General features: G+C 41.5%; 1 long non-coding RNA gene across 1 annotated transcript; it reads right to left on the bottom strand.

The window, feature by feature from the left end:
• Nucleotides 1–7,014: 7,014 nt before the first annotated feature.
• Nucleotides 7,015–9,363, bottom strand: LOC136505495 (uncharacterized). The gene is made up of 3 exons (XR_010771228.1): nt 9,094–9,363; nt 8,207–8,259; nt 7,015–7,579 (listed from the first exon to the last, which is right to left on the bottom strand). It is a non-coding gene; the product is annotated as an uncharacterized lncRNA (long non-coding RNA).
• Nucleotides 9,364–15,943: the final 6,580 nt, after the last annotated feature.

Here is a 15,943-nt window from a genome sequence, read left to right as displayed (position 1 = left end):
GTGTTGTGGGCGATGCTGATTCCCTACGTCATGATGCTAGTGTCGAAGCCATCTATCTATCTCTGGTAGCAGGCGAGGATGTACTTTGTGTTGTCTGCGCGATTCTTGTTTAGGTAGGCAGGCAATTCTTTCAAGACATCAATGAGTTGGTGAAAAATGAAGACGTAACTTCTCACCTTTTCCTCCCGAGGCGGGTTGAGGGTGCCTAGACCGGTGTTCTGTAGCACGGGATTGATCTTCAAGAAAGCCTTCATCATGATGCCAACAGCCCAATCGTATCTATCTCCATAGGGAACCATTGGAGCTTCATCTTGATTCACCATGGGCACAGTGTCATCCTCCTTCACCACAGGCATGGCGTCATCCTCCTTCACCACGAGCATGGCGTCATCCACCTTAACCACAGGCACAGCATCATCCCCCTCTCACGCACACTTCATAGAAGGCTCGCCCTTCACCATGGCGGTGGCTAAGAGTGAAGTAGGTTTGGAGAAGGAAACCGCACGTTCCGGGCAATTTTAGATCTGCAGCGGGAATGGGAGGGCTCGAGGAAGGAAGGAAAACAAGCGGAGTTGCGGAAGAGATCACGGCGGTTAATATATCACTACTATAGAGGAGTCATTGGTGTATTTTTCAAAACAAAGAGGAGCCATTGGTGTTGAAATGTTACTATAAATGCAAGAAAGTCCAACCTCTGTAGGTTTGAACGCGTCTGACACACTGCACATACCTTAGCTTATATTACAGACAAGTTAAAGTTGCTACAAAATAATGACAACATCCATCCAAAAGGAAATTAACATGTCCATGGACAATCAAACAACATTGATCCATTTAAACATGTCATGACAAAGAGATACATCAAATGCAGCTCTTTATTTACTACTTTGCTAATGACTCCAACTCTAAGAACAAGGGAACATAGGGAAGATAGTAAGGTCTGCCAATGATTTCTAGCAGGATGTTACGTCTACCATACTGAATGTAATGTGTATGAATGACATGAACTTTCCTGTTGTCCATGTTATATGCGATGACGGCTCTTTCCACCCCAACCCCAACAAAGAAAATCAAATTCCATTCTGGGTGAACTATAACCGTTGTGTAGCACGACTCAAAATCAAAGTAACCCAATTATTTCTTTGTCTTTCCAAACAACTTACGTAGGCTGATAGTATGCTTCAATGTCCATTTATTATTAGTACCATAGTCTTCAAGGATCCAGATTGAAAGCTTGGACATATTGCGACCACCAATAGTACAATGACACAAGTAACCCTGAGCTTGATGGACGGAGTGTGAAAAATCACACGGTCTGTTAGGAATTTCTCTCTATGTCTTTCCCTCCATATCCACAGCATGTATACGATGGTAACCCTCGCAGAACCCAATATAGTGTAGACAACCGTTAAGAAACACATTTGCTGATTTCAAAAATGTCAACTCAATTTTCTCATCCCATTTAGATTCCTTAAAGATCCATGCTGCAATTTTAGACGAGTAGATGTCCACACCCACGCACAAACCATCCTCCTCCATATATTCAAACACATGGAAGTGCGAGGAGGCTGTCGGATCGAACCCCAATCGAGCCTCACCAATAGAATGGATTCTAGGCGGTAGTACCTTCAACTTATGGGTTGCCGGATTACAGACAACATAGCGCTATCCATCAGCCCCAAGACACCAGCAAAGGATGAGGCCATTGCAGCAATCTGAGATAGCGACATTGTTCATGGTGAAGAGCAAGAAGGACAAGGAGGGGTAAACACTGGTGATGCTGGTGAAGTTTTGTTGGCCGTAGATTCCATCATAGAAGAAGCCGGCCATAGTCTGGGGCATTAGCTTATGGTTGTCTGAGATGAGGCATTTCTAGGAGTGATAGGCACATTTGCAGCAGAACAAGTAGTGGGCTGGGAGACGGTGGAGGATCTCGACAAAGACATCGTCCATGAGGCTGGCTAGTGCATTCCTCTTGTTGGGGGCCTCCTCCATTTCGTCACTGTGTAGTAGGATGAGATCTTGATCAGTAATAAGATCACTGAAGAGGAAAATAATCCAACAAAGATCCATCAGTGAAGTCCACAACTCATACCAAAGTGCAACTTTAACTACCATTAACATTTTTTATGGTATGACCTCATCTAAATTTAGAGTAGCACCACATAGATATATATAACTCAAACTAGAGTAGTAGTTAATGGAGCTGTAACCATTACAATTCTAGCTAAATCAAGTCTAACCATCACACTTACAATCAGTACACGAGCTCAGAACTTCTTGCATAGGAGACAGACAAAGATTAAGAGGACTACAATTACAACAATTTTGAAGGAGAAAGAGGGTTGAGCAGCTGTTGGGTTTTGAAGACAGAAGTCATCATCAGGAGCTAAGGGTGGATTTGAGTTGGTTCTTGACTTGAAGGCAGCAACTCCATCTTCATAGGACTTGTACTTTTTATAACAAGCACCACGAAACCTATGAACTTGTTCCTGGTAGTCAGGCCAGTTGTAGTAAACTCTTGGCTCATGGCCATTGAACACAACATAGCAGGGTTGACTCATCTCAAATTTGCACAACCCAAATAGGCTGCCTCAGTTTTCACAAGTAGAATGTCAGTGCACAAGTGGTAGTGATCATCATTGGCATCAGTAGCAACATGTGTAGCTTAAACATTAGTGGCCTCAGTCATGTGAATGATGGACACAAAGCATTGATTAGCTTTCAATGCCTTCCTCTTGTTTAGAACCAAATGGATAACTTGGTTGTCAACAAGGAGAAGACGCAGAAAGCAAACATATGAGCTGTATCCTAATACATCCAACAGCCATGTAGACATCATTGGCATAGAAATGTGGCCTTAGATATATTACAAGTTCAAAATACCATAAGGACTCACTGGTGGCACTGGGGCATATGAAACAAAAATGTAGAATCAAGCAAGCACTAGACAGAAAAAATAGTTTAACGTAGAAGCGAAGGGCCTGTTTGTTTGCCTTGACAGATTGGTATAATCAAGCAAGCACTTGACAACTGACAGGCCTAGTTGCACACAGGCATTTAGAGTAAGAACACTGAAGATATGCAGAAAACCAACCAGTGCCACCTCCTAGTTCTTTTCATCATCATTGGCCTAACCAAATCTGCACAGATTTGTTTTCACTTGTAGGGGATATATCCAATATATAGGTCAACCTGTCCACACAGAGAACATATACTACAATGAGGGCTCCAAAGACATGTCAACACAACCAGGCGTGTAGCGCAATGGTGAAGACAGTCTATTCCTTACTCTGGGTCTTGGGTTCGACTCCCAGGTCTCATGGTTTTTTTTGAATTTAAATTTATTAAACCCTGGCGGCAACAAGTGACACGCAAGCCATCGGGTCCCACAGGTCAGATGGAGATAGAGAAAGGTCCCATAGGTGCACGTGACATGTAAGCCATCGGGTCCCACAGGTCGGATGGAGATGGAGAAGGGTCCTACAGGTACACGTGACACGTAAGCCGTCGGGTCCCACAGGTCGGATAGAGATGGAGAAAGGTGCTATCGGGTCCCACAAGTCAGATGGAGAAGGGTCCACAAGCACAACTAACACGCAAGCCGTCGGGTCCCACCGGTCATATGGAGATGGAGAAAGGCCCCATAGGTACACGTGACACGTAAGCCGTCGGGTCCCACAGGTCGGATGGAGAAGGGTCCCACAGGTACACGTCGCATGGAGAAAGGATCGAGCGGAGACTTTTATGACGAATTGCAACCATCACGAATGAGTAACTGCTGGTCCCACAGGTACACGTCGGATGGAGAAAGTACCTATAGAGATCTATGATGAAGCGTCGTTCATTACAAATCAAATATTGTTCGTCACAGATGTGTAGTTAGTTCAATGATGAAGCCATGTTCATCACAGTATTAAAGAAGATCGTCACAGATGAGTCACGCGAGTGATCTGTGATGAAACCATGTGCTCTTCTATGACGTTTCTTGTGACGATATCTGATTTTTTCATAGATAGGGAGGGTTTGAGGATCGTCACCACTGATCTATGATGAAATATAAATATTCGTTATAAAAAGCGATCTTCTACGGCAGTTTCGGAATCGTCGTTAACATTGTGGATATTTCTAGTAGTGTGAGGGTGGCAGGGGCGGGGGTCGGCGTTAGAGAGATAGAAGAGAGGGATAGGGAATAGATTATTTCTCTTGCTTAAGATCGAATGATTACATAGCCCTTTATTTATAGTCCTGGGAGACTTGATCCTTAAGCAATCTAATTTAATTGAAAGAGTCCTTATAGATTTGGACTGCTTTCATAACAAGTAACTATTTATTTTCCTAACAAAATCTCACTCTATTTTTCCTAAGCAAACCTCTTACGGTTACTATTTTACTCTAATCCATCCCGGTTGCGGGGTTTGCCCAAGGCGATGGCTGCTCGCCTTGGCCGCGCCCTCCTCTAGTCGCGCCGCCCCCTCCTCTAGCCACTCGTAGGAGGCGCCGCAGGCCTGACATCGCCGTGCGCTGAGTCTCGCTCGTCCCGCTAGGCCAGTTATCAAAGGGGGCCACATTGGGCGCATGACAGCCGTCTTCCCTTACAAACGAAAGGTACACACCACGTGATCCAATCTATTGAGGTCGTTTGCCATGCTATGTTGATCATGATAATCTTCGTTATGTCGCTGCTAATCTTGTCCAATCTAACTAGTATGTTAGGGCTCTACATGCTAGTTTATGAGATTGTCATGATTTATATTCTGGTATTAATCTGGAAATTACCTCATTTTTCAACGGGGTCATCCCATGAGAATGACAAGGCATGGCCACCGCGGCATTGATCACGATCATGGCCCTAACTTTCTCAAGCCACAATGGGAACCTTGGGGAGGAGAGGGGGTCGTTTTTGCAAGCTCAATCACCGCAGGACTCATGGCACGAACACCGCGCAGCAGGGCTAAGGAGGCTAAAGAGAATGTCTACAATGCTACGTTTGGGTTGGATGTCTTGGACATATTTAGGCATAAGTGAAACACATATATCTTTTATGGATTCATATATCCACGTTATATCGTGTTCTAGAAAATATATATATACAACCGTTCCAATACAAACACACACATATCCAATCAATACATTCACATAATGCTGAGCCATACTATTTTTAATTTAATTAAAGGTAAATCATAATATTCAAATATAACTTCAGCAATACATTACAAAAGACTGTATCTATTATTGTGATTACATAAAGACAAACAATACCCGGCAGAAAAGACACAGCCACATGCGTGCCGTCCTTTGATCGAGTACGAGTAATACGTTGGCATATTTTTTGACGAGTTGCTATTATATATATCTTAGTGCTAACTAAAACCCAGGAGCGAACACTACAGAAACAATTAACAGAGAGACTTAAGTGGCTCAAATCATTTTCAAACCCTAGAGCCCCTCGTTCCCATCTTCCATATCTAGAAAAGTTATGAGAGATTCAAAGGGAGGCTCTATTGTGGCAAAGGCAGCTGTAGGAGGGCAAGGGACAGGATCTGAACATTCCATTCCTAAGCAACATTGCTGCGGTGAGGCGCGGCTGTACGTCTTGTACCAATTCCCTGGCGAAGCTATGGTGGACACCGCATGTAGCGCCGTCATCAAGAGGACCAGAGTGAGGATGAGTAAGAGGAATGCCGGTGACCTGCCGGTCATCCTCTTCGCTGCCGACGCTCCTCTCGCCGCCATATCGGACCGGTGAGGCCACGAACGCATAGGCTTGCTCATCGTCTGCTACTTGACTGACATTAACGCTGGCGATTTGGCTGTAGTGTTTGGTCCCAGAATGATTCACAAAACATGCCTATTTTCCACGGACCAGCGCAGACGGACAAATCTTGGACTTCACTTAAAATTTCTCTTGCAACTCTATGTGGTGAACGTGTATTATTGCTCTATAACGTCCCTGTACACAATGCCAAGTTGCCAATCACGCATGGGAAACTGCCAAATTGGGACTAGAAAATTGGAGGTTGCTGCCCCCTGATTCACGATGGAACTCACGCAATCGTTGTCGACATGCGAATGGTGCCAAGCAGCTTGACGTGGAAACCTAGACCCTGGCGGCCTGGCATACTTCGACCAGCATCATAAACTGACTCACTATTCAACATGGTCTTGCCGGTCAGCAGATGCAGATCTGGTGTTCAACATGGTCTTGTGTGTACAAGTGTAAACGCATGCCTTTCCCGCTTTGCTTTGCAGCATGTGTACGTGTAATGTCTGAATCTGTAACTAATCTCGTGTAAACTGTGGACAACATGGACTTCCGCCATCTCTAGGTAGGCCATGGCCCTTGTGAAACTAACGGAACCTAGGCACCTAGCTAGTTTTAAAATACCGCGAAAATACAATGAAGTGCTCATGAACAGAGACTCCTTTATTTCCCCAGTATGCAGGCTTTTCAACAAACTTGTGATCTGTGGAGATGGAATGGTAAGTCCAGTCTACACAACACAAACCTAGTTGAAGAAACCGGACAGCAAGCAATTTGGCAACTTGCATACATAATACTCGTCGCTACAGTTAGTGCTTGAATGATAGGCGTTGCCGAACACCGAGTTGGGACGTAACGTGTGTCTATATATGGACGATCCTTTGGACGAACTAATCTATGGACGAAACTCGGCAATCTACCACCACAATGCAAATTCAATTCAGTTTCTATATATTAGAGCCCATGCAAATAAAACCATCGCATGACGATGCACTAAAAACCAAAATAAAAGGCATTGTTATGTGAATCAAATTATAGGATCTACTGACATTAAGACAGGCAATTACACGGAGTCAATGAATGTGAAAGCTAAAAAGAAAATTTAAACTAACACTGTACAGTTTACACTAACACTGTACACTTGCTGAAACTGATCTTGATATAAAGTCTTAACTCTGATTGATCTCAAACTTTATCAGAATAAATTATATAAAATTCGCGAACTACCAAGAGGTACGCAAACCTCAACTCTGATTGATCTTGAAATAAAACCTTAACTCTTATTGATCGTAACCACTGAATGAGCAAGAGGTATGCAAACCTCACCAACTAGGCCTAAATCTAGAGCAAGCCTTTTTAGTGGTGATCTAACTAGCCTAAGCACTTCACAAATCACCTACACAAATCACCAAATGATTTCACTAAGCACTACAGTGGTAAGAGTTGGAGCCTCAACTCCCTTGGTACTCGATGGAATCTATATTGCAGTTTAGATTCTTTTATTGAGATCAACTGGAGTGTTAAATATGCAATACAAAGTTAAAGAAGAATCATGTAACACCCCAGGGTGCTACTAAACAACACAAACACTAGTTGGACATACTAAATAAAAAAACGGCAGCACCTCCTTTGTAAATATAAGCAACACGGAGGTGAGAACAAAGATAAGACACATATAGACCACACTAGCATAAAATAAACATCCACAAAAACTAATTATCACAACTACGTTATTAAGTTTACGGAATAGTCTCCAAATGAAGGTGTGTGAAACGTGCAGCTAGCTCCCTTCCCATCCGAGCAACTATCAAGTACCTGGGAAGAATAATGCAAGGGTGAGATGAAAACATCTCAGCAAGTAAAATTTATATTTTTTTTGAGCTATTCAAATCACAAGTTGTGTTAAGCAGCGATTTAGTAAAGGATTCCATCTCTGAATAAGCAACATATAAAACCAATGTAAAGAACACCTCCAAATAAAACCACAGAGAGGTGATACACCTTCAATATTATATTAGCAAGGTCATGTCACTTCAAATATGTTTCATAAATGCATATGAGTGCAATGCAAATGACTCCTGCCTGCATACCCAACAAGGTATGGAGCTGCATCCCATGATGCTGTACCGGTACGGTCGTGACCATAGGTCAACGATATAACTTCCAATGCATTCGAATGATGCAATGCATATGACATGCTACAATAATAGCAATATAACTTCACCTTCTCCAAAGCCATGTGATTTGACCACATGAACCGTGCTAGCATCAGTGCATCACAACCACACCATATATAAAGAAATAATGCATCCAATTACGATTGAGAGAGGAACATCAGAAAGGTTCAGTTCACAGTTGTTATGACATGGTTCCGAACATTGTGGTGTAGGTGGTAAAGATAACAAGTCAAAACAGTAGCGAACCACTGCTACATTCACTTGCCTTTTTACCGAAGAAGGTCAAAAAGGACTAGGGGCGATCCGAGGCACTACCACCTGTTTTAAAACAAAGAACTCAGTACAAATACCCCGAATAACACTTGTAAACAATCAACAAAACGGCCCTACGTCCGAACAAGCAATCGATGAAAACAACCCCCCACTTGACCCCGATAAACAGCAGCAGTGCTGCTCGTTCTTTTTTTTTTTGTAACTCTGAAACCGTAGCAGTTGTGATAACAAATAAATAGCTAACAAGCATCTACACTGAATAAGCTACAACCTTGGTATTCAGCAGAAATTAAAATTTCAACATCTACTATTTTTAATGCAGCCTACAAAGCAACAGACTACTCTGAGTTTCTAGAGCAGCAACTCTGTCTTCAGAAAACCATACCTCCCAAGCCGTTGATCCTAAAACAGAGTTTAAATACTCAATGAAAAGTTCATACAAAGTACTACAAAATACTCCATAGCGCCCTGGACCAAAATGGCCTCGAAAACTTCTAAAACGATGCTGAAAACTGGAGTTCGAAACGGACCCCGACCTAATAGAACTGCAGTAACCATTGGCAACATTCAGAAAGCCATAACTTTTGCTATGCTCAACGAAAAATTAAGCTTAAATACTCGTTGGAAAGGTCTTCAAATGCCCTACAACTTCCGTTCATATGAAATCCCCTAATTCGGCCAGTAAATACCTCAAAAACAGACCGATCTACAGCTGTACAGGGAGAGAAGGAAAACACTGAAACCCTAATTGCCTGTCCACCCACTGCATGACCAAAACGAAAACATCCCTTAAACCCTGCTCTAATCCCTTCTCCTCCTCGACTATTAGGCATCCAGAACACCTCTAAAACTTGCACTTTACATAAACTCAAGTCTCACCTAGGGTTCCCTTGAAGATCCCGCAAGGAGAACGGTGGGAGAACTCCAATCCACACCTCTCCCTGCTCCTCCCCTGCTCCCTAAACTGTTCCCCAACTTTTCTTCTTGATTTAGGCTCTAGAGCAAGAGATCCACGGGAAACATTTGCAAGAAGAAAGAAGAAGGTGCGGCCAGGAGAGGAAAGGAGAAAGGGGTGGCGGCCAGGAGAGGGAGGAGAAAATGGGGAGGCGGCACCAGCAGATGGGCCTAGGCCCATCTAGCTCTCTCTCTCTCTTTTTTTCTTTTTTTTTTGGGCGTTACAAATCACGTCTCGATTATATGTTCACAAGTTGCTGTATATGGTCATTGCTTGCCATTGGCAGCACAGCAAGTCCGTACCCGGTCCGCAGGCATCATAGTCGTTTCCTACTTGTTCTTTGTTTGGAAACCCATCACTATTTGTATTGGCACGTGGGTACATTGAATCTAGTTAAAGGAGCAATAATGCAAGATCGGGGACCTAAACATAGGATTGGCCAGCACATCGATAATTCCCGTCGTATCCTCATGTGTGCGCCAATGTGTACAGTTCATGCCACGTCATGCTTAACTAATTCAGTAGTATTTTTCAGCGTACGAACACTGTTTTTCTCTCACAACAAATTAACATAAGCATCAGCATAAGCCAAATTTCAGTGAAATAAACAGGGCCTAAAGATGAAGCCAGACCTATGATTTAAACCGTATGGTCGATTTAAAGGAAGGTAAATGATTGCTGAAGCCAAAAACAAACTTTAACACTCCCCCCTAAGTACAAAATCTATTTAAAGTTCTGAACAGAATAATGCGTCTCCAGTTAAAATAATCTCGACACAAATTATTAAACTAGATGAAACTTTCAAACTAACCCAACTAGAATAACATCAATCGAATGTCTGGAGTTTGAAATATGAAAGTAATAAGCATGCTATATCAGTGATTTGTAGAGGCAGCTCGGAACATAGCCGTCTCTACAAATTTATTTTCAGTGGCGGTTGGACACTACAACTGTCTCTATAAATTTATTTCTAGAGATGGCTAGGAATAACAGTCGCCTCTATAAATCTATTTACAGAGCCGGCTGTATATTTCCAGCCACCTCTGTTATATTTCCCGTCAAGATCAAACTATGAATACATCCGCCTCTGCTACATTTTCTGCCAAGATTCAAGCTATGAATCAGCCCGCCTATGCAATGGTACATATCCCGCCAAGATTCAAACTGTGTTTGTGACGACTTAATATATGTACATTTGTTCAAACATTAGAACGTACACTACATTTGGGAGCCAATGTGCTGAAACACACGCTCATTTGGATGCACGAGAGCGTTTGATAGTATGAGATAGCACGTCGATAATAATTTAAATCAACTCAGTACAAAATAGTTGTTGAAGTACTGGATATATGGAAACCATCAAATTGCTTTAATCACTTAAGAGCATCTCTAAGAGTACCCAATATTTTCTTCCTAAAAATATAGAGTTTTGCAACTCCAAAAAGAGTATTGAGAGGAATAAAGAAGGTCATCTCCAAAAGTTTCCAATAATCCACTTCTAAAATATAGAAGACAATTTTACATCAGGAATCTTATATTATTTCTAAATTACCGTAACCGTTTTTTATATATTCTTTCTCTCTTGTACATTTGCCTCAGGAACCCTTTCCTACTATTTATTCTTCCCCACACATTTAGATTGACCGACCGATATGCACGGAAAAAAAGATATGTGCGACTTGTAGTTTGCGGATCTTTACGCACAAGTGGGGTTTTTTCTCAAGTGCCAAAAGACTAGAAGATGAGTTTGAAAGTTGTTGGAGGTGAATTTTTTTCATTCTTCCCAAAAATCACGGATTGGGAAGGATTATTGGATACTCTGGGACATGCTCACAAGCCCAAGAGGAGGCACATCAGAGCATCTCCAAGAGTCTTTATCTCACTCTCTAAATCATCATTTAGAAAGTCATTTGCATAAAAATCGTTTTCTATATCTTTTCACTCTCCAATAATTTTTCTATATCTTGCGCGCACTCTAGAGAGTCATTCTCGTCTTCTATTTTTTGATAGTGAAAAATTCAGAATAAAAGATAGCTATATTTGATAACAATTTAGATAAGCATTCGGAGGGTAGCATTTAAGAATGATATAGAGAGCCGCGTAGGTGTTTTGAGTTTTGTAACTTAAACAGCAGGCTAGTAGAAAAATCCTATTTGATAATGGGCTCCCGTTAAAGAATATAAACGTAGGCCCAGTCGGCCCATGTCGACTTGGCAGTTGGGCCTACATGCTCTCCGCTTGGTGAAGCTGTCTCGCATCAATTGCCGTAGCGCATTCGCGCTGCTCCTCTGGCCCCATTCTCCCCGCCACATCGCCGCCGCCCCCGCCGCAGGTGGCCTGCTCTCCTTGGTCCCACCGGAGTTCAGCGGGATAGAGATGGTACGAAGCTCTGTGATCGAGCATGTATTACTAGTTTGATTTGTGCGTCTCATCCCTCGATTTGTCAAGACGCTTAAACGTGTTTGCTGTTGGTTAATCTTGTTATAATTACAAGCGGGTGAAAAATCTTGGATTCCTGGCATGCTACAATTCTTGATTGGTAGAAACATATGTGGATTCGTGTCTCAATTCTTACTTTGCCTTCGCCGGTGTCCATTATACATCACCTGCGTTAGTCCTTTCTGCTATTATCATAGCAAGTAGAAATTTTACATTCCCTCACACACAAAAACAAAAACCCCTAGAAATCTCATACAACTAAAAAGAACAAAGTATGGATATTTTTTGGTGCGACATTTATTTTGGTCCGTCCGTCTGCCCACGCCTGCGATCCCACGACATCTCCCGCATACACATTGATTACAGGTTAATCTTAATTACTAATTGATCGTGTCATTCTCCTTGATTGAATATTGCCTGTCATGTGATAGAGGAATCACGGTAAAATAGGAAGTAGAAAATTATTGTGCTATCTATATACACATTGCATGTTTGCATGCACCAGCATACATGGCAACGAGGAAAAGGAAAGAGAATTAACACAGAAGGAAAGAGAATTAAGACAAAAAAAAACATCTTTGCATTTCTGAGAACCTTGCCAAATCTGCCTACATTTAATTATTTCCCCTCTTTGTATTTGGAAAAGGGATAGCTTTTTCCTTCTTTCATTTGGTTTCACGCTCATGTGTTCCATCGCCCTCACTTGTTGTTTCTTGCTGAACTTGTCCTTGGGTCCGTTCATTTTGAATCATTTCCCCATATCCCCGTTTCCCAATCCATGGCCCATCGCGACAGTAGACACCAAACACCATTTCTTTTTGGATTAAACTAGGTAGCATGCCCGTACATTGCTACGGGATAACTAACAATTTATACTAAAAACACACGGATCGCACGATAAGATAACAATACCGTAAAAAATATCAACGTTAAAGTGACATTTAATCCAAAAAAGCAAAGTTTATGAATTTAACACAGTCGTGGAGTGCGCAACGTCGCAGACTCACAAACTCTACTTTATAGACATTTCCGTGATGCGGCTAAGATAATGTTTTATATTGACAGGAAGAAATCTCCGACATCCATTTCTTTAATTGTAATCCATTTATCTGGACAATGTTTGAGGTGAAGGCACGGTTACAGTTTTTAGTAGCTTTGCGATATTGTCCGAAGTTATGGGATGATCGATGTCTTGCAATGATCCTTTCATTAATTTAGTTTTCTATCTATGTTTAATTGTTTATTCAGTCTATTTTATAGACACGCCGGTAGATAATGGATGACAAAATTTAAGCATCCATAATTTATCTCTTTGACTTTGAGTATGAGTTTTGTTTTTATTTTTTAATTGATATATTGTCCTTTTGTTTTTACCGTAGCGTTAGCACGGGTATGCATGAAAAACGAAGATGTCTTTACACTGTAGAAATCTTTCAAAAAAATTATGCATAGATTATTCTTGTATTGAATATTATATATATACAATCACCTAAATATTCTAATTAAACTACAAAATTTTGAATTAGGATACGAGGTAAGACATGCAAATAGATATTTCAAAACTACTTGTAGAGTCCAAATAACTTAATAAATAAATCCTTCTGGAGGCAAATCCTCTCTAATCTTTCATTTGGTGTAGTTAGTGTTATCATAGTACCCGCGTATATTCATGGGAAATAAATCGTGGACACTTTTTGGTGCGATATTCTAACATGGGTCCATCGTCCTGCCAATATCATTGAGACAGATCACATAAAGGATGAGAGTCCCTCTATGAAATTGCTCACAAGAGACTCAAACTTATATCTGATCATGGTAATATTGAATTGCTTTGCATCAAAAGCATCGGCAATGATAAACGGGGACATAGGTTTTAGTATGCATAATGGAGGAAAACTCAACCTTAGCCTTCTCAGCAGTTTTTTTGAGCCTTTTGCAGTGCTAACTTGTTCTTACTCAGATAGTCAAGAGGTGCACCATAAAATTATGCACCACTAACAAAAATGTCACAATTGGTTGCCTTGACCTGAAAAATATGTCGAAATTAAGAATTACAACACCTAATTCAACATCTTGGAATAGACACTCAAGTGAATACCTTATTCTACAATATATGTCTGTGTGGAATAGTCCTAAAGCCACACATATTTATACGGTGAGTATAACATACTTTGTTTTAAAATTTTATGAGAGATTTTTTAAGACACGCAGTATTATCCATGTGACAGCCACTAATATTTACATATATACTCGAACCTGTGTGTACAGGATTATATGGAGATGCAGCGGAACTTATTCATGGATTTATTGGCACATGAAAGAAATGGATATCGGAGAATTCTTTCTGCCGATATAAAATATTATCTTAGCCATATCACGAAAAAGTCTATACAGTAGAGTTTGTGAGCCTACGATGCCGCGCTCTCCGTGATTGTGTTAATTTCACGAACTTTGCTTTTTGAATTAAATGTCACTTTAACGTCGATATTTAATTTAACAGTATTGTTATCTTATCGTACGATCAGTGTGTTTTTAGTACAAAAAATTTAGTTGTCCCGTAGCAACGCACGGACACGCTACCTAGTCTTACATACAGATACCTGAGTAGCACGAACCTTGCCGATATGCCAGACATGGTTGATCCTGTATAGTCGGCTACCTTTTCTATCTCATGGTTATTGTACTGATGCTCTGGGTATTCGGCGTTTATGCAGTGCTCAATTCTTCCATAAATGAGTAGGTTAGAATGAACATGATCTGTCAAATGTTTACTTAGATTACTTCTTTTGCAGCCTTTACATGGCGGATGAACCTTCTGATGCGTGCTCATGCACAAATTAAGACGATGCTAGGGATAAAAGGAAGAGAATGAAGAGCTTTTCAAACATTATTCAATATATATTTGACATGGGTGGGCATGAGCTCTTCATAGATTAGTACTTTTATTTTATCCTTCTCTTCAGACGATGCACACTGAATCTGTGAAGGCATGGGTGGGCATGAGCTGGGTTCGAACAAAGGGATCTCTGAAGAAATCCTTGCTGGGCTCCAATAGCTACCAGATTCAGTGTTGGGTGCTTCTAAGATCTTATCTTCTGATGATAATAAGTTTGCAGTGCTGTTGCCGCTTTCAGTGGATATGTGGATGAAATCGATATTAATGAAAGTTGGAAAGAAGTGATGTTACTCATCAGCTCTATCCAGATTCCTTCTATTTGCCTCATGGGCTTATGGTTCGTACTAGTCTTATAGGCTGCACATTTGTTTGGACTTGCTACTAGTTTCCTAGATGCAATGGTCTGTTTTAGAGATATGAATGATATCATATTTTCATATGCATATATTCAATCACGTTGTTTTTGCAGCATGCTATCCTGCTCCTAAGGGCATGTACGACGGGTCCCGTAACCCCGTCTCTTCGACGCAAGGAATGTCCCGTGCTCCGAGGCGGAGAAGACGGCTCCAGCAGCGATGTACGGCCCGCCTCCTCAACTCGTCGCTGCGCGGATCCCGGGCGCTCACGCGCGCGGTTGTCGTTTGGGCGCGCGCGGGAAGGTGCTATTGCGGTTGTGGCGTTGCGCTGCGATGGCTGGACCCTGTTGACGGCGGCCATGGTGACCGCGGCCGTGGCCACGAGCGCCCCGCCGGAGGCCTTGAGCGCCGGAGTCCTTTTGTTCAATTAAATTGGATGGATGGTGGTGATATTTCTGTACTGTTAAGTTTCATTTAGACTTTGTTCAATTAAATTGGATGGATGGTGGTGATATTTCTGTATTTTTGTTCAGTTTAAGTTTCTGAATGTCCTGAAAATTTTCTGAATGATGGTGTGCTGATTTCACTGCCATATGCCGGTATCTGCACGTGCTGGTTTCACATGTTTGTTTATTCCACTGCCGTTTTTTTATAACAAACTGCATGTCTTCCATTAGTAACTGCAGCACCAGTAAGTGTGAACTGCAGCACTAGTATGGGATATTCAATAATCAATCTAAGTGCTACAGCCTATGAACCTTACTGTTGTTTGCCAATTTTTAGGTTTCTTATGGTCTTGCAAATTAAAGCTTTTTATGTTATTTGGATTAATTATGTCGATCATGTAAGGTACTGAAGTGAGCACTTTTTATTGGCCAAGAATAGAGTGTGCATCGCCACCTATAGAGTTTCAATTAGCTGCCCAGTTTCACTTACAGTGTTATAGTGTGTTTCAGTTATCTGAATCTTTGTGTGAACTGAAACTGCATTGGTACAATGAGGGAGCTAAGGAATGCACGAAAAAGGAAATCATTTACCATATAGGAGATAATGAAGAAAATGATCAAACTGAAGAAGAGATGC

Source organism: Miscanthus floridulus, chromosome 14 (genome assembly GCF_019320115.1).
Source record: "Miscanthus floridulus cultivar M001 chromosome 14, ASM1932011v1, whole genome shotgun sequence".
Lineage (NCBI taxonomy): Eukaryota > Viridiplantae > Streptophyta > Magnoliopsida > Poales > Poaceae > Miscanthus > Miscanthus floridulus.
Note: the sequence above shows the minus strand (reverse complement) of the source record. Positions and strands in the feature narration are given on the sequence as shown.